At 37.6% G+C, this 21,970-nt stretch overlaps 1 protein-coding gene across 3 annotated transcripts in view; it reads left to right on the top strand.

Annotated features, from left to right (window-relative positions):
• LOC122806720 (CUGBP Elav-like family member 4) overlaps positions 1-21,970 on the top strand; it is a 1,919,882-nt gene that overhangs the window by 1,585,606 nt on the left and 312,306 nt on the right. The gene's annotated exons all lie outside the window — the stretch shown is intronic.

Genomic DNA, 21,970 nt, shown 5'->3' with positions numbered 1-21,970 from the left:
GTGTGTGTGTGTGTGTGTGTGAGTGTAAGTCTGTCTTTGAGGTATATCTAATACACCAATTTCTGTCACGTGTAACAGTACATGCAGACAGGTTTCTGATGTTTCTTCGCTAAATAGTTTTTTAACCCAATTTGTTTATGTTTAATACTGATATTTCAGGAAATTTATTGCTTTTATACAATTACTGCATTTTGCCCAGTTTTTGAAACTACAGTGTTTTTTATATCTTAGTCATTATCCCATCACAGCAAGATGTTCTGTTTTAATCTTTTATGTCCACTCAAGTGAAGTGATGACAGAGAATATGGACTAGGAAAAGAAAGGCCATCAGTGCTAGTGATAATAAATTGTCAGAAAGTCATTTTTATGATACTGTTTATTCTGCTGTGAAGTAACTCATACTGAAAACTGTAGTGTTGACTTTGCGTTTGCCTTGTCAATAGCTCTGCTAACCCAAGGTCAGAAATGAACCTGGAACAGTGAGAACAATGCAGGACTCTATTTTGAATAATGCTAGCATCTCCTTTTCTATTTCAAGACACCAGAATCCTCTTTTGTGTTTTAATTATCTAATTCCACTCAGGACCAGAACAGAATATATTCCATTGTAGCCGCAGAAGTGTATCATGCATCTCAGTGCATTAAAGAATTAGATCTAGTCTTCAAAATGGCAACCAATTGAAATTGTGGGACCTGCTTCAGTAAGTCCTGAAATACAGATACTGAATGGCTAAAAAAAAAAAAAAAAAAAAAAAAAACAGAATTGCATATATCAAGTCCAAGATGACCATATATTGGTATATTCTCTTTTAAGTATGGTGATCTCACAGTTAATATACACAAGTTGGGGGGGGGGGGTTGAGGCACACCCCCAGCAAAAACAAGTTTAAAGGAAAAGTACAAGCTCAATATTTGTTCTTCCCTTGCATTTTTAATCTTTTTTTTTTCAGTGTGCCAGCATTTGGCTTTACGGGTGCTGAAATTTCAGTAGGGAGCACTTCAGAGCTCATAAAGTGGTAATACCATAAGTGATGGTACACTCATGATGCAGTGAGTAAAACAATGATGTAAAGATTATATATTATATATGCAGACCCCACAGAGCATGTACCCCAGCTGTGAATTGAACTGAAAACCCAAGCACTATGAGGAAGTAACATAACTTTACTACTTTACCAGTGTAAAGATCAAAAGAATAACAATAAATGCTGGAATAGCATAGTATAATAATCGCAAATTTATAAAAACAAACAAAAAGCTGAATATTTCCTGAGAATAAATGCTACATAGAAAGTGATATAATGCATGGGTGAATAAAGATGTCCACCTTATAGGGGGCAGAAGGTAGAGGAAGTCAACCTTTGTTACGAGAAATTAGAGTGAATATTCATTCCAGCTGCAATGTGTATACCACGTGGAAAATCATAAAACGATATTAGAAGAAAGTGAATAAGAATAGAAAGAGAAAGAGTAAAGAAGTATTCAGTATAAGCTAGTAGGGATGTGGTGTAGTTACCATGGAGAAAATAAAAAAAAAACATTGAATATGAGAAATCTCACAAATTGCTTGTTTATATTACGGAGCTTAAGACAAACTAATAGCAGTTTTCATCCCCCTCTAGCAGACAAAGTACTCTAGTATTAGATTACTCTAGTTTGTCAAGTGTAGTGGAAAAAATACAACAGAAGGTCTCTGGTCTGGCACATACTTAAACAAAGACCATAATTATATCAGTCTCACTGGGAGTATAGGATGTGGCATATCTTATTATATAATCTCATTCCTGTATTTTTGTCAGTCTATTGTATAACCTGCTTGTCATTACTTTTATAATATTGTTTAAGTTTTTAAAATCAATGCTTCTATGCCACTGCTTTAATAATACTGTTGCAGTTTTACTCATTACTTAGTATTGGAGCTTTTCTCCCTGGACCTCCTGTGAAAGGCATCTTGCAATGCAGCATGGCCCAGTTGGATTATCCAGTAAACAAACACAAATAAATTGATGTTATAAGAAGTACAATTTATGTCTTCACACCTGAAGAACAGAATGATTTAGAAACTGTAACAACCTGAAATCCAGGTGTTATACAACTCATAATTTACTCTACAGCTGTCTAACTGAATTTAGTTGACTTCTGCATTTTATGATATTGAAAAATATTGCTAATTTTAAAATATAATCTATAAATGTGTGCTAATTTAGAAATTTTTGACAAGTCAGATTTGTAGACTACCCCCCCCCCCCATAATAAACACAGGCAGCAGCATCTCGCTTCTTGTACACAAAGTCATATGAAGTACAAACAGAGTCAGGTGAACTATCAGTGCATGCTCTGAGGGACGCAGTGTTTTCTCAGAGCACTAAGGTGGCTCTCTGTACTGTGTCCATTTCAATGGTACTCTGAACACTACAGTATGCTCACCAGTGTAGCAGAGAATTACAGGTGCAACACCAATGACTAGACACAGTTTAGTAGCCATTTAGCTCTGCATCCCAGCTGTACTGTTAGCACTCATGCAGTGAGCAGCTGTGCTAAAGGGCACACAGGTTACGTGCTTTACAAGTCAACACAGCAAATAGTGCATTTGCAATTGATCATCTCTAATAAACTGGGCACAGCAGTGCAGCACATGCATACAGAAAGGCAGAAAGGCATGTCAAAACTGACAGGTGGTATAATCATATGCTGTTAGGAGAGACAACGGCACACATTTAAATGCAGGCAGCATCCTATTTATTTACAGCCAGTCCAGGATAAACTCTGTTTAGGCTTGATTATTGGTAAGAGCAGGCCACATGTGATGATGAAGGTCCTTATCTTTCATTATGCCTTACATTAACTCCCACTCAGTTTAGTACACCTGTTCTAAGCTGCTGTTTCCCAGGCGTGTACACTGGTACTGCATGTAGCATTGCTGCATCACGGTACTTGAGTCTCCATTTCATTTCACGGCTGGATCTCCTAAGTGCAAATTCAGCATATCTGCCATGTGTCTAAAAGGGGTTTTGCCTGATAATCCAGTTGTCTTCCACATCCCAGAGACATTGGCAGGCACCTAAAATACCTCTAGGTGTGTGTGTGTGTGTGTGTGTGTGTGTGTGTGTGTGTGTGTGTGTGTGTGTGTGTGTGTGTGTGTGAGTCTGTGCGTGCGTGTGTGTGTGTGTGTGTGTGTGTGTGTGTGTGTGTGTGTGTGTGTGTGTGTGCATGCTGTGATAAGAGCGGTGTTCCATACAGGACTGATTTTCCTTCTTGTTACATAATGTTACATAATGTGCTAGGATACGTGTCACTCCATGACACCCTAAATAAGATAAAGCCATTATATAGAGGATTAATGATGGAATAGTGTATCATGACAACATTGTTTTCTCACTTGGAGACAAATAACATCATATAAAGAACATGTTTTATACATCATGTTTGTATAATCACAGAAATTGTATTATGAAGACTCAGCAAACAATGGAAATTAAATGCAGCTGAAGTGACTCAGACAACGGAATCATAGCCACTGGAAACAATTCACTAGTAATAAGGTGTGCGCCATTAAAAAGTAAACCAAATCACTTAGTATGCTGTATGCCCCATAGGTATATTTATAGGTGGCTGAAATTAGACTCCTCAAGTATCACATGTCTGTCTGAATCACAAGATGCTGAGGAACAGAATGCCATTGACTGTCTGCAAAAGGAAATCTCTGGCAGTACTCTTTCTAATATGTGCGGCAGTGATTTCTTTATTTTGGGAGATCCCCCCTTCTGTTTGTGTGACTTGGGAGTTGGCATATATAAAATCAGTGGTGAAGGGGGCTCATCCGTTACATGGGGATACACATGGGCTTGCTCCCCTCCAAAAAACACATACATATGGAGTTTTCACCATTTTCATATGTAGGCATTTGCAATTGAAAGTAATGTACCTTAGGGTCTTGTTTTATAGTGGATCTGGCTCTATAAAGCATTACATGGAAAGTAATGTACCTTAGGGTCTTGTTTTATAGTGGATCTGGCTCTATAAAGCATTACATGGAAAGTAATGTACCTTAGGGTCTTGTTTTATAGTGGATCTGGCTCTATAAAGCATTACATGTAAAGTAATGTACCTTAGGGTCTTGTTTTATAGTGGCTCTGGCTCTATAAAGCATTACATGGAAAGTAATGTACCTTAGGGTCTTGTTTTATAGTGGCTCTGGCTCTATAAAGCATTACATGGAAAGTAATGTACCTTAGGGTCTTGTTTTAGAGTGGATCTGGCTCTATAAAGCATTACATGGAAAGTAATGTACCTTAGGGTCTTGTTTTAGAGTGGATCTGGCTCTATAAAGCATTACATGGAAAGTAATGTACCTTAGGGTCTTGTTTTAGAGTGGATCTGGCTCTGGAAAGCATTACATGGAAAGTAATGTACCTTAGGGTCTTGTTTTATAGTGGATCTGGCTCTATAAAGCATTACATGGAAAGTAATGTACCTTAGGGTCTTGTTTTATAGTGGATCTCGCTCTATAAAGCATTACATGGAAAGTAATATACCTTAGGGTCTTGTTTTATAGTGGATCTGGCTCTATAAAGCATTACATGGAAAGTAGTGTACCTTAGGGTCTTGTTTTATAGTGGATCTGGCTCTATAAAGCATTACATGGAAAGTAGTGTACCTTAGGGTCTTGTTTTATAGTGGATCTGGCTCTATAAAGCATTACATGGAAAGTAATGTACCTTAGGGTCTTGTTTTATAGTGGATCTGGCTCTATAAAGCATTACATGGAAAGTAATGTACCTTAGGGTCATGTTTTATAGTGGATCTGGCTCTATAAAGCATTACATGGAAAGTAATGTACCTTAGAGTCTTGTTTTATAGTGGATCTGGCTCTATAAAGCATTACATGGAAAGTAATGTACCTTAGGGTCTTGTTTTATAGTGGATCTGGCTCTATAAAGCATTACATGGAAAGTAATGTACCTTAGGGTCTTGTTTTATAGTGGATCTGGCTCTATAAAGCATTACATGGAAAGTAATGTACCTTAGGGTCTTGTTTTATAGTGTATCTGGCTCTATAAAGCATTACATGGAAAGTAATGTACCTTAGGGTCTTGTTTTATAGTGTATCTGGCTCTATAAAGCATTACATGGAAAGTAATGTACCATAGGGTCTTGTTTTATAGTGTATCTGGCTCTATAAAGCATTACATGGAAAGTAATGTACCTTAGGGTCTTGTTTTATAGTGGATCTGGCTCTATAAAGCATTACATGGAAAGCAATCTACCTTAGGGTCTTGTTTTATAGTGGATCTGGCTCTATAAAGCATTACATGGAAAGTAATCTACCTTAGGGTCTTGTTTTATAATGGATCTGGCTCTAAAAAGCATTACATGGAAAGTAATCTACCTTAGGGTCTTGTTTTAGAGTGTATCTGGCTCTATAAAGCATTACATGGAAAGTAATGTACCTTAGGGTCTTGTTTTAGAGTGTATCTGGCTCTATAAAGCATTACATGGAAAGTAATCTACCTTAGGGTCTTGTTTTAGAGTGGATCTGGCTCTATAAAGCATTACATGGAAAGTAATCTACCTTAGGGTCTTGTTTTAGAGTGGATCTGGCTCTATAAAGCATTTCATGGAAAGTAATCTACCTTAGGGTCTTGTTTTAGAGTGGATCTGGCTCTATAAAGCATTACATGGAAAGTAATCTACCTTAGGGTCTTGTTTTAGAGTGGATCTGGCTCTATAAAGCATTACATAGAAAGTAATCTACCTTAGGGTCTTGTTTTAGAGTGGATCTGGCTCTATAAAGCATTACATGGAAAGTAATCTACCTTAGGGTCTTGTTTTAGAGTGGATCTGGCTCTATAAAGCATTACATGGAAAGTAATCTACCTTAGGGTCTTGTTTTAGAGTGGATCTGGCTCTATAAAGCTTTACATGGAAAGTAATGTACCTTAGGGTCTTGTTTTAGAGTGGATCTGGCTCTATAAAGCATCACATGGAAAGTAATGTACCTTAGCGTCTTGTTTTAGAGTGGATCTGGCTCTATAAAGCATCACATGGAAAGTAATGTACCTAAGGGTCTTGTTTTAGAGTGGATCTGGCTCTATAAAGCATCACATGGAAAGTAATGTACCTTAGGGTCTTGTTTTAGAGTGGATCTGGCTCTATAAAGCATCACATGGAAAGTAATGTACCTTAAGGTCTTGTTTTATAGTGGATCTGGCTCTATAAAGCATCACATGGAAAGTAATGTACCATAGGGTCTTGTGTTATAGTAGATCTGGCTCTATAAAGCATCACATGGAAAGTAATGTACCTTAGGGTCTTGTTTTATAATGGATCTGGCTCTATAAAGCATCACATGGAAAGTAATGTACCTTAGGGTCTTGTTTTATAGTGGATCTGGCTCTATAAAGCATTACATGGAAAGTAATGTACCTTAGGGTCTTGTTTTATAGTGGCTCTGGCTCTATAAAGCATTACATGGAAATTAATGTACCTAAGGGTCTTGTTTTATAGTGGCTCTGGCTCTATAAAGCATTACATGGAAAGTAATGTACCTTAGGGTCTTGTTTTATAGTGGATCTGGCTCTATAAAGCATTACATGGAAATTAATGTACCTTTGGGTCTTGTTTTATAGTGGATCTGGCTCTATAAAGCATTACATGGAAATTAATGTACCTTAGGGTCTTGTTTTATAGTGGATCTGGCTCTATAAAGCATTACATGGAAAGTAATGTACCTTAGGGTCTTGTTTTATAGTGGATCTGGCTCTATAAAGCATTACATGGAAAGTAATGTACCATAGGGTCTTGTTTTATAGTGGATCTGGCTCTATAAAGCATTACATGGAAAGTAATGTACCTTAGGGTCTTGTTTTATAGTGGATCTGGCTCTATAAAGCATTACATGGAAAGTAATGTACCTTAGGGTCTTGTTTTATAGTGGATCTGGCTCTATAAAGCATTACATGGAAAGTAATGTACCTTAGGGTCTTGTTTTATAGTGGATCTGGCTCTATAAAACATTACATGGAAAGTAATGTACCTTAGAGTCTTGTTTTATAGTGGATCTGGCTCTATAAAGCATTACATGGAAAGTAATGTACCTTAGGGTCTTGTTTTATAGTGGATCTGGCTCTATAAAGCATTACATGGAAAGTAATGTACCTTAGGGTCTTGTTTTATAGTGGATCTGGCTGTATAAAGCATTACATGGAAAGTAATGTACCTTAGGGTCTTGTTTTATAGTGTATCTGGCTGTATAAAGCATTACATGGAAAGTAATGTACCTTAGGGTCTTGTTTTATAGTGTATCTGGCTCTATAAAGCATTACATGGAAAGTAATGTACCATAGGGTCTTGTTTTATAGTGTATCTGGCTCTATAAAGCATTACATGGAAAGTAATGTACCTTAGGGTCTTGTTTTATAGTGGATCTGGCTCTATAAAGCATTACATGGAAAGCAATCTACCTTAGGGTCTTGTTTTATAGTGGATCTGGCTCTATGAAGCATTACATGGAAAGTAATCTACCTTAGGGTCTTGTTTTATAATGGATCTGGCTCTAAAAAGCATTACATGGAAAGTAATCTACCTTAGGGTCTTGTTTTAGAGTGTATCTGGCTCTATAAAGCATTACATGGAAAGTAATGTACCTTAGGGTCTTGTTTTAGAGTGTATCTGGCTCTATAAAGCATTACATGGAAAGTAATCTACCTTAGGGTCTTGTTTTAGAGTGGATCTGGCTCTATAAAGCATTACATGGAAAGTAATCTACCTTAGGGTCTTGTTTTAGAGTGGATCTGGCTCTATAAAGCATTTCATGGAAAGTAATCTACCTTAGGGTCTTGTTTTAGAGTGGATCTGGCTCTATAAAGCATTACATGGAAAGTAATCTACCTTAGGGTCTTGTTTTAGAGTGGATCTCGCTCTATAAAGCATTACATAGAAAGTAATCTACCTTAGGGTCTTGTTTTAGAGTGGATCTGGCTCTATAAAGCATTACATGGAAAGTAATCTACCTTAGGGTCTTGTTTTAGAGTGGATCTGGCTCTATAAAGCATTACATGGAAAGTAATCTACCTTAGGGTCTTGTTTTAGAGTGGATCTGGCTCTATAAAGCTTTACATGGAAAGTAATGTACCTTAGGGTCTTGTTTTAGAGTGGATCTGGCTCTATAAAGCATCACATGGAAAGTAATGTACCTTAGCGTCTTGTTTTAGAGTGGATCTGGCTCTATAAAGCATCACATGGAAAGTAATGTACCTAAGGGTCTTGTTTTAGAGTGGATCTGGCTCTATAAAGCATCACATGGAAAGTAATGTACCTTAGGGTCTTGTTTTAGAGTTGATCTGGCTCTATAAAGCATCACATGGAAAGTAATGTACCTTAGGGTCTTGTTTTATAGTGGATCTGGCTCTATAAAGCATCACATGGAAAGTAATGTACCTTAGGGTCTTGTGTTATAGTAGATCTGGCTCTATAAAGCATCACATGGAAAGTAATGTACCTTAGGGTCTTGTTTTATAATGGATCTGGCTCTATAAAGCATTACATGGAAAGTAATGTACCTTAGGGTCTTGTTTTATAGTGGATCTGGCTCTATAAAGCATTACATGGAAAGTAATGTACCTTAGGGTCTTGTTTTATAGTGGCTCTGGCTCTATAAAGCATTACATGGAAATTAATGTACCTAAGGGTCTTGTTTTATAGTGGCTCTGGCTCTATAAAGCATTACATGGAAAGTAATGTACCTTAGGGTCTTGTTTTATAGTGGATCTGGCTCTATAAAGCATTACATGGAAATTAATGTACCTTTGGGTCTTGTTTTATAGTGGATCTGGCTCTATAAAGCATTACATGGAAAGTAATGTACCTTAGGGTCTTGTTTTATAGTGGATCTGGCTCTATAAAGCATTACATGGAAAGTAATGTACCATAGGGTCTTGTTTTATAGTGGATCTGGCTCTATAAAGCATTACATGGAAAGTAATGTACCTTAGGGTCTTGTTTTATAGTGGATCTGGCTCTATAAAGCATTACATGGAAAGTAATGTACCTTAGGGTCTTGTTTTATAGTGGATCTGGCTCTATAAAGCATTACATGGAAAGTAATGTACCTTAGGGTCTTGTTTTATTGTGGATCTGGCTCTATAAAGCATTACATGGAAAGTAATGTACCTTAGGGTTTTGTTTTATAGTGGATCTGGCTCTATAAAGCATTAAATGGAAAGTAATGTACCTTAGCATCTTGTTTTATAGTGGATCTGGCTCTATAAAGCATTATGTGAAAAGTAATGTACCTTAGGGTCTTGTTTTATAGTGGATCTGGCTCTATAAAGCATTACGTGGAAAGTAATGTACCTTAGGGTCTTGTTTTGTAGTGGATCTGGCTCTATAAAGCATTACATGGAAAGTAATGTACCCTAGGGTCTTGTTTTATAGTGGATCTAGCTCTATAAAGCATTACATGGAAAGTAGTGTACCTTAGGGTCTTGTTTTATAGTGGATCTGGCTCTATAAAGCATTACATGGAAAGTAATGTACCTTAGGGTCTTGTTTTATAGTGGATCTGGCTCTATAAAGCATTACATGGAAAGTAATGTACCTTAGGGTCTTGTTTTATAGTGGATCTGGCTCTATAAAGCATTACATGGAAAGTAATGTACCTTAGGGTCTTGTTTTATAATGGATCTGGCTCTATAAAGCATTACATGGTTGATTATGTTGAAAGAAGGCCATGTTCCATTGTCTGAGTATATGACATCATTATATGAGTCTTCCGAGTGTCTGAGGTTGAAAGAGTTATTATTGTGGGCTCCAGAGTATTGTTACTTCCCTGCATGAAGCATACCCTGATTGATTAATTTAATTCATCTGCTGATAGGCTAAGCCTCCCTATAAATTCATTGATGTTAACATTTTCAAATTGTCTGATGAAGCGTATGGTAGCATACGCGAAAGCGCTTACCTTCTGTTTTGTTTTATAATAAAAAGTCAAAAATTGTTACGTGGCAGAGTCGGAAGTTTTCATTATATATTTACCGCAGGATTCTAACTACTGACTCCTTGGCATCTAGAGATCCGTGTTTGTTTTTTACTTGCTTGCTGTTTTTCGGATCTCTACCTGCACACGTCTATGGCAAATATGGATTTGGAGTTGGACTATAATCCGGAACCGAGGCGATCGACTAATGAGCAACAATGGACAGCCATCACTTCTAGTAAGTCGAACCCTTTATTGGCTCTGGACCTGAAAGTAGCTGCTTCTACAGTAAAAGACAATGATATTTCTAATATTGAACTTTTTGATTCTAGTATGAAAATACTAGAAAATGATCTATATAAACTACAGAGAATGGCCTGGCAACGTAAGCATTTAGAGGCTTGTCTTCACTATAAACTAATACCGAGAGGCATGCGCATATTAGTTATGCCTACTTATGGTGACACACATCCCCTGCTTTTGAAAAAATGGCAGGATATTAACATTGAAACGAGCTTCAAGCATATGAAACTCTTAATAGAGTACTTTGAACCACTTGAAGTAGAACTGATTTCTAAGGTAAATGATCTTAATACAGACCTTAGAAAAAATTTTTGTTATCCTTCTTGTTCTTTGAAATTAGATAACCTATATAATCAAGTAAATACTTATGCGTTGAAGCTACAGCAGATCAAAACTAAAAAGCTCCAACGTGACTACAAAGATTTTTCTACTGGCAATGTGTTCGTTTGGCCGAGAACCTTTGACAATCAGTACTCAGCTGAGAAACCTGCTTTGAATTTGGCGCCGTTAGACCGCACACTCATTGCACCGGATGCCATTGGTTCAACAGCAACTGAGCCTGGAGTTGCTGCTGACACGTCACACGATTCCTTTACTACACCACCAGAGACATTTGCTTCGGTTACCAGTGCTTCGCTAGTCTCAACACCACTTCCGAACCAAGAAGCAAATAATGCAGCAAAAGCTTCAAGAAACGCCACGGGAGCCATCAGTAAAAAGAGCAACCATGAAAACAATCCTTTTTTACCTTTGCCTATCAGGAAACAAACCTTTCAGAAAGGAAGAAGAAACAGCTGGGAGAGCAGGAAACGCAAACTATCAGGCGAGATGAACACTTATCAGCCGAGAAGGCAAAGACAGTAAGCACGCTTTATTTCAATTTGTCTGACTATATTTTGACCGATAGCGATATTGAACTTCTTAACAATGGTCTCTCTTTTGTCCCCTCAAGAGGGAGCATAATGTCCGACTTATTGATTGACTTGCGTTCTTTTGCACGAGCAGTCAGTTTGAAACTGCTCTTTAACAAAGACATAAATACTTCTATACCTAATACTGCCAGTACTCTAGTATATAAGAAGAAAAGTTCTTTTACACCTGTTATGCCAACTCAGGTAGATTCTTTTGTGAAATTGTGTGAAGCAGATTTCTACAATTATTTTAACAATGGTACCAGGCATTGCGCTTTTTTTAATATGTCAAGTAAAAATATGTATTCATTACAAACTTTGAGACATGATGCCTCACTTACTTTTAGGCCAGTTGACAAGGGAGGAGGCTTAGTCATTTTTAATACGGCAGATTATAATACTTTTATGATTAATATGTTGGAAGCTGACAATACCTATGTTTTAATAGATCAAGTTAAGTTTGATTTAATCATTAAGAATATTAGAGATGATATGTATGATATGCTTATGTGCTGTCAGATAACTGAGACTTTATATGATTACTTTCATGTTGAGCACCCGGTAGTACCTGTCATTAAAGGGCTACCAAAAATGCACAAGGGGATTTTACCACCACCCATGAGACCGATAGTGTCTGGTGCCAAATGGGTCACCGAAAATATATCCATTTTTTTAGAGAAAACGCTTAGACCACTTTTGGAAGCCATACCTACGGTCCTTAAAGACACATACCAGCTTATAAACTTTATACAGTCTTTGGACTTTGAATTTATACAGAACAAACATCTTTTAATCACAATGGATGTGCAAAGTTTGTTTACCTCAATCCCTAATGATGCAGGGATTGATGCCATCCGTGAATTATTACAATATCACCCTGACTTAAAAGGAAATAAAGCCATTATGATATGTCAACTATTAGACATAGTATTAAGCAACAATGTGTTTGTTTTTAATGATAAACTCTATCTTCAGTCATGTGGTGTAGCCATGGGAACTCCGTGTGCAAACACGTACGCAAATTTGGTAGTACATCACTGGGAGCTAAATCATGTCTTTAAACACCCTTCTTTTAACAAAGTTGTACTATACAAGCGTTTTGTTGATGATATTCTGATTGTTTGGGATGGCTCTATCAAAGAATTCTATGATTTTAGAACTCATTTAGAAACTACTACCACTTTCTTGAGGTTTTCAATTGAAACCTCCTACTTATTGGTTAACTTCCTGGATATAAGTATCACCATTAGAGGAGGGAAATTAGTAACCACACTTTATAAAAAAGAATGCTGGAAGAACACCATTTTGAAATACAACAGCATGCATCCCCGTCATATATTCAAAGGCATTTTGAAAAGTCAGTTTGTCAGACTTAGTAAAATATGCCTTGACAAGCAAGATTTGACTAAGAAAGCTGATGAAATGGTGAACATGTTTCTATCAAGAGGATATAACCATGATTTAGTTATGGAAGTCAGAAACAGTATTTTGCCTTTAGAATTTCTGACTCCATATGAAGCCAAAACTAACTACCAGGCTGTCAATTTTATAAACATTAGTCATAAATTCAATTATACTGAAAGAGTTTCATTCATTACAACATATACTAATGATTTTATGAACATTAAGAGAATACTAGTTAATAATTGGAGAGTTTTAACGTTGGATGAACCTACTAAAAGAATAGTAGGTCACTCTCCACATATAGTGTATAGGAGCAACCAAAATTTAAAATCTCTGTTATGTGACAGAAAGCCAAGACTGCTTTATAACAATTTAAGTAATAATGAACTTCCTGGAACTTACCCCTGTTACAGTTGCAATTATTGTAGGTTCATCACCAAAAATCAAGTTTTTGTGCATCCAGAACTTGATTTTACATTTACACCTAGGTTTAGAGCCAATTGTGACACCACGGGCCTAGTATATTTAGCCACATGTGAACATTGCAATGCATTTTACATAGGCCTCACAAAAAGGAAACTCAAGAACAGGATATATAACCATCATTATGATATAAGAAAGAAAAATGAGTTGAATGCTTTGGCTAAACATGTGATTTCCAATCCATCGCATTCCTTTGTATTCAGGGTGCTGCAAGTGGTAGAAGCTACAGAACGAGGTGGTGACTATCCTAACCAGTTAGAATTAAATGAACTCAAATGGATACTTAGATTAAGGGGCCATTACTTGCCAGGTCTGAACAACTATATTAGTATTAGATCCTCTCTAAATAATCGAAGATGAATTTATTTTAGAATGGATAAATTTGTTCAGTAGCCTCTAACTATTATCCATGGTCAATAATGAAAAAATATTTTTCATTTAGCATTTATATATGCTTATTTTGTAGTTTGTTTTTATACTGATTCATTTAATACATAGTTGCTTGGCATCTATTCAAAGTTCATTATTTCATGCATAAAAGATTTTATTTTAAGAAATTTATAATGGATACTATATTTACATTTACAGTTATACATATTTATTATCCATATTTATATATATTTATATATTTTTAACCAAATATAAATATATTTGTACTGTATTAAAATTTATTCTAAAAATATTATTATATGTAATTTATTACATTTTTCATCATCATCTTATGCGTCTATTTTATATACAGTTTTTATATATTTACAAGCGTATATACACATCCATCTATTTATTTATTTATTTATTTATTTATTCATATGGTGTTATGATAATCAGCTTCATATTTATACATATATTTAATATTTAATTTAACTGTATTTTAGCATATACTAGTGAGATCACTTTTAAGCTTTTGAGTAATACAAAATATATTTATATATTTATATTAATACACTTTAAATGAATTGCACAGTTCCAAAAGTTCTCCGATTGATTTACACCCTGGAGTTTTATATATAAACATATAAACATTTAGCTTGGTTACACTCTATAATATACTTCAGAACTAAGAAACGCCATTATGGCTTTTGATGAACTACTGAATGTATCTGCATCTACAGCTTTATATTCTGTTCAAGAGTTAGCTACTATGTTGCAATGTTTATTGAAGCAAGTTTTCTCTGAAGCATTATGTAGAATATATGCTACTATTTCTATTCATTAAATCTATATATGTATCTTTAATCTGGTATGATTTTATGATATACATATGACGTTTTACTTTGATCTGTTTTTAACTTTTAAATCACTCAGTTTTTAAGTGCAGCTTCCTTTTTAAATACTAAATGTTTCAGCCCAGTTTTTAAATGTTTTTCTGTGGCTAATTGATTAATTTAATTCATCTGCTGATAGGCTAAGCCTCCCTATAAATTCGTTGATGTTAACATTTTCAAATTGTCTGATGAAGCGTATGGTAGCATACGCGAAAGCGCTTACCTTCTGTTTTGTTTTATAATAAAAAGTCAAAAATTGTTACGTGGCAGAGTCGGAAGTTTTCATTATATATATACCCTGATAGAGTTACTGTTGAGAGCTCCACAGTATCATTACATCCCTCCTAGAAGCATACCCTGATAGAGTTACTATTGAGGGCTCCACAGTATCATTACATCCCTGTTAGAAGCATACCCTGATAGACTTACTACTGAGGGCTCCACAATATCATTACATCCCTTCTAGAAGCATACCCTGATAGAGTTACTACTGAGGGCTCCACAGTATCATTACATCCCTGCTAGAAGCATACCCTTGTTTGCCTGATCCTCGTAGTACTAATTTCATGTCATGCACAGGTGGCATAGTTAGGTACTAGGCTGTGAAATAGATGTAGGTACTGTACCGCACCTAATTTTAGTATTACCCCCCCAAAAAAACAACAGTCTATCTTTCCACCTATATCAACCACACATGAAATTTGTTCACAGTTTGTATGAAACAAGTTTAAATAATTAAGAATAAAATAGGATACTGATCTCAATTAAGAAGTAACAAAACAACTTTCCCATAAAAAATAAATCCTAACAAAACGTAATATAGCCCTCAATAAGCTACTTAAATATTTTAAAAATGTTATGCTACTAAAATACTATAAAAATGAACTGATGTTACTAAATGTGTGAGAACAAGTGAAAGGCAGACAGACACACGTGCACACACACACACACACACACACACACACACACACACACACACACACACACACACACACACACACACACACAGACACACACACACACACACAAACACACACACACTTCATTCATGAAAGCCTTTAAAATTATGTGATGCCCTGTTCAGTAGAAATATAGCTAAGCTTTTAAAGCAGCAGTACTCACACAACTATTTACTGCATCAATATTTGATCGTTTAATTTTAAAAAGTGAAAGCAAACACATTTACACTGCAAGCAACCTTTTCTTCACTGTAAATATCTACAAAATGACTTATTTCATAGAGCAAATATATTTTATGAGAAGATAAACTGATGAAGAAAGAGACACTTTTGATGCTTAAAAAGCAAAGGCAAGAAACATTAAAAACTAGATAGAGTGAATGTAAATTCTAATAGCAAGCAAATATCAACAACATGAGTAGTGCTTCCTTTATGTAAATAATCAACAACCTTTTTGTTGCTGAGGAAAAGAAGTCATAAAAAGTCTTTTTCACATTTTTTATCAAACTAATGCGACTACGTTTAATACAAAATATTTACATCAAAAATAAATATACCTCAAGGCTGGTCAAACAGGACAATGTGCTTGAGCTTCTCCATGTTCAAATCACTAGAGGCAAAATCCAATACCACTTCCTTGCAAACTATAGGTCCACCTCTATGACCCAGGAAACCCATACCATGTATTTACACTTATTGGAAAAACTCACTATCAAAACCCAATACCATATTTATGGGCAACTTTAATTACACCACTGTTAACTGGAAATCATAGATGACACCAAAAGTACATGCTCAGAGATTCCTGGATTTTGTAAACACAAACTCCCTGGACCAGATTGTCAAGACACCAACAAGAGGTGCATCCATACTGGATCTATTCCTTATTAGCTTGGGAGAGTGCTGCACACTCCCTAATGTAATGTCTTCTGTGGTAAGGTCAGACCATAAAATGGTGTCCTAGGTAAAAATAAAACCTGGAAAAGTAGGTAATCCTGGAATATTTGGGAAGTACTGTAAGGTTTACTTCCTACTATTAAGTGATAACCTAGCAAACTTTCAAGCCTCCATAAACCCTGAGAACACTGCTGCCTATGCAGAACTGTTCACAGACACCTTGTACAATCATGTTAATAGCTGCACAGAGGCAGCTGTATCCAACAGGAAGTAGAGAACTAACTCAAAAAACAAGCCACCCTGAGGGAATCACAACACCAATCCCTGGGGGAATCACAACATCAATAGGCTGCATAACAGAAGGAAGAAAATCATGGCAAAAATTAGGAGGTGCATCACTCAGCAGGATAAAAGCACTCCCATCAAACTAAACAAACAACTCAGAGGACAAACAAAGTCTACCAAAGATAAAATGTAAATTTGGCTTCCCAGGCCAAGGACAACCACAAGGCATTCTTTAGCTCTGTCCACAACCTCAAAGGCAATATACAGTTGTGTGCAGAGCTCATTGTAAATAGAGGCACCTGTACTGTGCCAAGAGATATAGCAAACCTACTGGCCAGCAAATTCAGCTCCAACTTTACCACTCTCTCCCATCAACCTTCCCTCGGGAAATACTTTCAAATATAACTCCACCTGCTATCACTAGGGAACAGGTCTATAATTCTCTCTCTTAGGCCAAGAACACTGCATTAATGGGCCCAGACAGTATCCCAAGATGCTTCTAAATAGCATGAAACATGCCCTATAATGCCTTCTGGAATTGCTATTTAACTGTAGCCTCCAAACAGACTTCATGCCTCTTGAATGGAGAACAGCAACTTTTATCCCTGTGCACATAGGTGGGCCATTTACAGACACTGGAAACTACAGACACATAAGTCTCACTAGTCTTATTTGCAAAGCCATGGAAAGGATTATCATGGAAATGATCAATAATGAGATAGGAAACCTCCAGACAGTGGACCCAACCCAATTTGGTTTCATCAAGGGCAGGTCATGCCTATTCAACCTGGTGGACGTCTTTGAGAAGTTCACCAAAGCAATTGATGTAAGAAAAATGGTTCACACTGCCTACATTGACCTGGCCAAGGCATTTGGCACAATCCCCCACTCAGGTATTGTTGACAAACTCAAGAGGTTAGGTACAAACCCTTGTGACATCTGTTGGATAGCCAGCTGGCTCACAGACAGGACCCAGAAAGTTAGAATTGGGGAGTCCACCTCTGCAAAGAGGCCAGTCACAAGTGGAGTCCCTCAGGGATTGGTCCTGGGACCACTCCTTTTTGGCATTTACTTCTCTGAAGTCAAGGCCAATGTCAATGGCCTCTGGCTGACTAAATTTGCAGATGATTGCAAATTAGGAGCTGTTATTGAATTGCCCACTGACACAAATATTCTCCAGGAAAAGCTGATGCAGGCAAATAACTGGTGCCACAGCCATGGACTAAAACTAAATGCTAATAAATGCATAACAGTATTCTTCAGAAAGTCATCCAGCCCTGGTAACTATAGTGAGGAAATCATTCTATGCTGTGCAACTTATAAAGAAAGGTATGGCATCTAGGTCCAAGGAAGTCATTGTTCCATTGTATTTGGTATTCATCAGATCTATCATTGAGTACAATGCTACCTTTGGTATATACCTAACTAGGCATATCCAACAATTGGAACATCCGCAGAGGCTCCTCACTAAAAGAATATGGGGCATAAGTAACATGTCCTATGCAGACTGCTTCAAGGCCCTATCCCTGCATTCTGTCTCCTACAGGCTGTTGAAGGCAGATCTATTCCTGGCATACTATGCATTGACAGACCCCCCTCTAATTGACCTTCTGCATAACCACAAAACAAATGGCACCAGATTTACTTGTTGTAAAGATTTAAACCTTGCCTGTGATATAAATAGGACCTGCTGGAAAAACAGGTATGTATCCCAGAGACTACCCCTTTTCTGGAACAGGCTACCCATCCATGTCAAGCAGATTTCCTCCCTAACCAAATTCAAGTGTAACTTGGGCAATTAGATGGGAAATAGGAAATTCATCCCTGGTTTGGCAGCTATATCACTAATGGACACAGGCAGCTTGTAAATGGTTCATCTCTCAGGTCCCTGTTTGTAAATGTTTCACCTCAGAAGCCCCTGCTTACACTTATCAAGGGCACCAGAACTTGAAAAGAGATTTGGGATGCATGGCTAGGCTTAAAAAGGCCCTTGTGTTCGTTAGCCTAGCAAACACCTATGAACCTATTATATTAAACAAAACTCATCCCACATGTAACTGACTGCAAAATAAGTCTTACTTTGTATGCATGCCCTGAATTTTTCTAAACATTAGCAAACACCTAAAAACTCAGTGACCCACATTTTGCACTTTCTGGTTTTCTACATGACATATACAATTATAACATTTAAGAAAATATAAAAAATGCATCCACCCAAATGAAAACAAGTAGGATGAAAGGAATATCTGGATGTCTAGTTTTAGATAAGTACAATATATAGAGGATTATAATCGGGTCTCTGGTCATAACCATTTCATTATGCGCTTGAGACATGAATGTCAAGAAATACATATCAGAAGCAAAGCCCTAGAAGTGAATGTTTGACATGCTTTCTGTTCTGCATGCTACCAGTTACAGACCAAAACAAGAAAGAAAATGTGTAGAAGTTTGAAGTATTTTACCAACTTAGAAAGCTGGTAAATCACTTACACTGTTAAACAGGCAAAAATGAAGTGCTCCTTTTAGAAATGATGATATTAAAAGCTGTTAGGCATTTTGTTCTACCACACTTTCTGTTTGTAAGTGTGGCAGACCAAAGTTCTGGCAGATTTTAAAAACTCCTTTACCTTATGTTGCTGCCTTTTTGCTGTCTGGCACTGGCCTCTTTTAGTCCCTAGCATGAGACCCATTCTTAACAGTGCTTAGGCGTCATTAACAAGCTTTTATTAAGAACCCTTAAGAGCTGTTAAGATCAGGTCTTGCACTAGGGAAAAGAATAACAAGTTTATCTTTTTGCCATATTCGGAAGGTAATTGTGTTGCTCCATGTACTTTAGTCTATGTTGTGGGGTAGGGAACACATTTTGTGACTTGTAGATTTTTCACTCATCAGAAAATCTATTCCCTATACCCACAGTGCAAATCAGCATCAGAAATAATTTATTGATCCCACAGGAAATTGCTTATGTTACAACTGCACAGATAAACATAGGCACAATGTAGACCAAACACACATGTTACATAATTAGATATGATAGAGACTATACTCACTTATGTTACCCCACATATATAACACCAACGCCTGACATAGGTACACTGTTAACCATAGCCAAAGTATTAGGTGAGTATGATGCAACATATAGTAGTGACCGGAAAGGGGGAGCCTTTCGTGTTAATTACCATTCACACTAGGACATGGGGTATTGCACATTATGATACTTTAACTAAGGTATATCATATTGCACAAAGGATAATTGCATTGACGATTAATATTACACTGAAAAAGAGATAAAATAGAGATAAAAAGGATGGGGAAAAAAGAAAAACATGGGAAAGAGTTTAACATTGCACTATGTGCTCTCTTCAGTAGTGGGGTGGTACTAAGATGGTAGGAGCTGTTATGGAGTCTGATGGCTGTGGACAGGAAGGATTTCATGTGATGCACAGTAGAGCACTTTATGCTCATCAGTCTCCTGCCAAAGGAACTTCTGTGCCCTTCCACCACTCTGTTATGTTGGTGGTCAGTATTTTCCATGATGGACTTTAGTTGCGCTAACAATCTTCTCTCAGCTACAGTTTTGAGGGTGTCAAGTTCTTCTGAACTACTGAGCTAGCCTTTCTTACCAATTTGAGTCTGTTTGCTTCAGCCTTCTTTATACTACTACACCAGCACATCACTGTGAAGGAGATAGTGCTGGCCACTACAGTCTCATAGAACAATTGCAGCATAGTGTTGCCGACTCCAAAGGATCTGAGTCTTCATAGTGAGTGCAGCCTACTCTGATACTTTTTATATGCCACCTGTGAGATTTTGGTACAGTCCAGCTTGCTGTCCAGGTGCACCCCCAAATACTTGTAGTCCTGAACAATCTCCACTTCACCCCCCTCCCCATTGGCAAAGGGGTCATTGGAGGATGAGATTGTGATCTTCCTGGATCTACTGCCAGCTTCTTCATTTTACTGATGTTCAGCTGCAACTGATTAATCTTATACCAGCTCACAAAGCTGTCCACCACCCTCCTGTATCCCTCCTCATCTCCATGCCTGATACTTCCTACTATGACATCCGAGAATTTTTGCAGGTGCCAGCACTCACTGTTATAGCAGAAGTTTGTGGTATACAGGGTGAAAAGGAAAGATGATAAAACTGTCCTCTATGGTGCTCCAGTGCTACATAGCACTGAGTCAGACATGCAGCCCTGCAATTGCACATTGAGGCCTATTGGTCAGATAATCCAGGATGCATGAAACTAAGGGAGCATCCACATTTATTGCTGACAGCTTACTCCCCAGTCTGTCTGATTGGATGGTGTTAAAGGAACTTGAGAAGTCGAAGAACATCATTCTAAGGGATCCTCCCAGTTTGTCCAGGTGACTGCATGCTCTATACATAAGGTGGATAATGGCATATTCGACCCCTATTTTCTCCTGGTATACAAACTGAAAGGGGTCTAGTTCTGACCTGACCTGACCTTGGGGGGAAATTACTTTTAGGACCAGCATCTCAAGGACTTTCATGTAGTGTGAAGTGAGTGCACAGACCTGTAATCTAAAGTATCCCCTGGGCATGCTTTCTTTGGTGCCGGAATCAGGCAGGATGTTTTCCACAACACAGGAACCCTGTCGGCACTGAGACTCAAGCTGAGGATCCTGAATAGCACCCCTACACAGCTGCGAGTCTTCAGCACCTGTAGGCTAATGCCATCAAGCCCCACTACTTTTGTAGAGCAAAGCCTTCCAATTTCTCGCAACCCCTGGTCATCTGATAGGATGATAGTCGAACTGCTAGCCTCTGCTTTGCCTGCAGAGGTGGATGTTTTTTGTTTGTGCCAAGGGGTCTGGATGTGATTGATCCTTCCCCTGTGCTGAGCAGTAAAGACTGGGGGATGAGGACCAAGAGAAGGACAAACTATGCATTTTGCTACCCAGGAGGTCATCTTCCCTTTGCAAGTGGGGATCACATTGCATTTTTGTCTGGTGCATGTTATCAAACCTATTAAAGAACATGTTAAACTCAGTGGCTGTCTGTTTACTCCCCTCCATCATATGGCTGCCGGACTTATAACCAGTAATGGTCTTCATCCCCTCCATACTTCTTCACTGTTGCACTGTTGCATTTTTTGTTCTACCTTCCTCCTGTACCTGACCTTCCTCTCCTTAATCTTCTCAGCCAGCTGTTTCTATGCCCTTTTCCCTGCTTCCCTGTCTCCAGACCTGAATGCTGTCTTTTTCTCATTCAGGAGAGCTTTGATATCCTTGGTGATCCATGGCTTGTTATTTGTAAAGCAGCATATAGATTTTAAGGGTACAGTGGTTTCCACACAGAAGTTGCTGTATTCAGTGACACAGTCAGTGAGGCTACTGATGTCTTACCCATGGGGCTCACAGACAGCCTCCCAGTCTGTCATCTCAAAGCAGTCCTGAAGGGTTGCACTGGCTTCCTTTGTCCACTACCTGACCTTCCTGATGGTGACTGGCTGCCTTTTAA

Source organism: Protopterus annectens, chromosome 7.part0, assembly GCF_019279795.1.
Source record: "Protopterus annectens isolate FY-2018-M chromosome 7.part0, PAN1.0, whole genome shotgun sequence".
NCBI lineage: Eukaryota > Metazoa > Chordata > Ceratodontiformes > Protopteridae > Protopterus > Protopterus annectens.
Note: the sequence above shows the minus strand (reverse complement) of the source record. Positions and strands in the feature narration are given on the sequence as shown.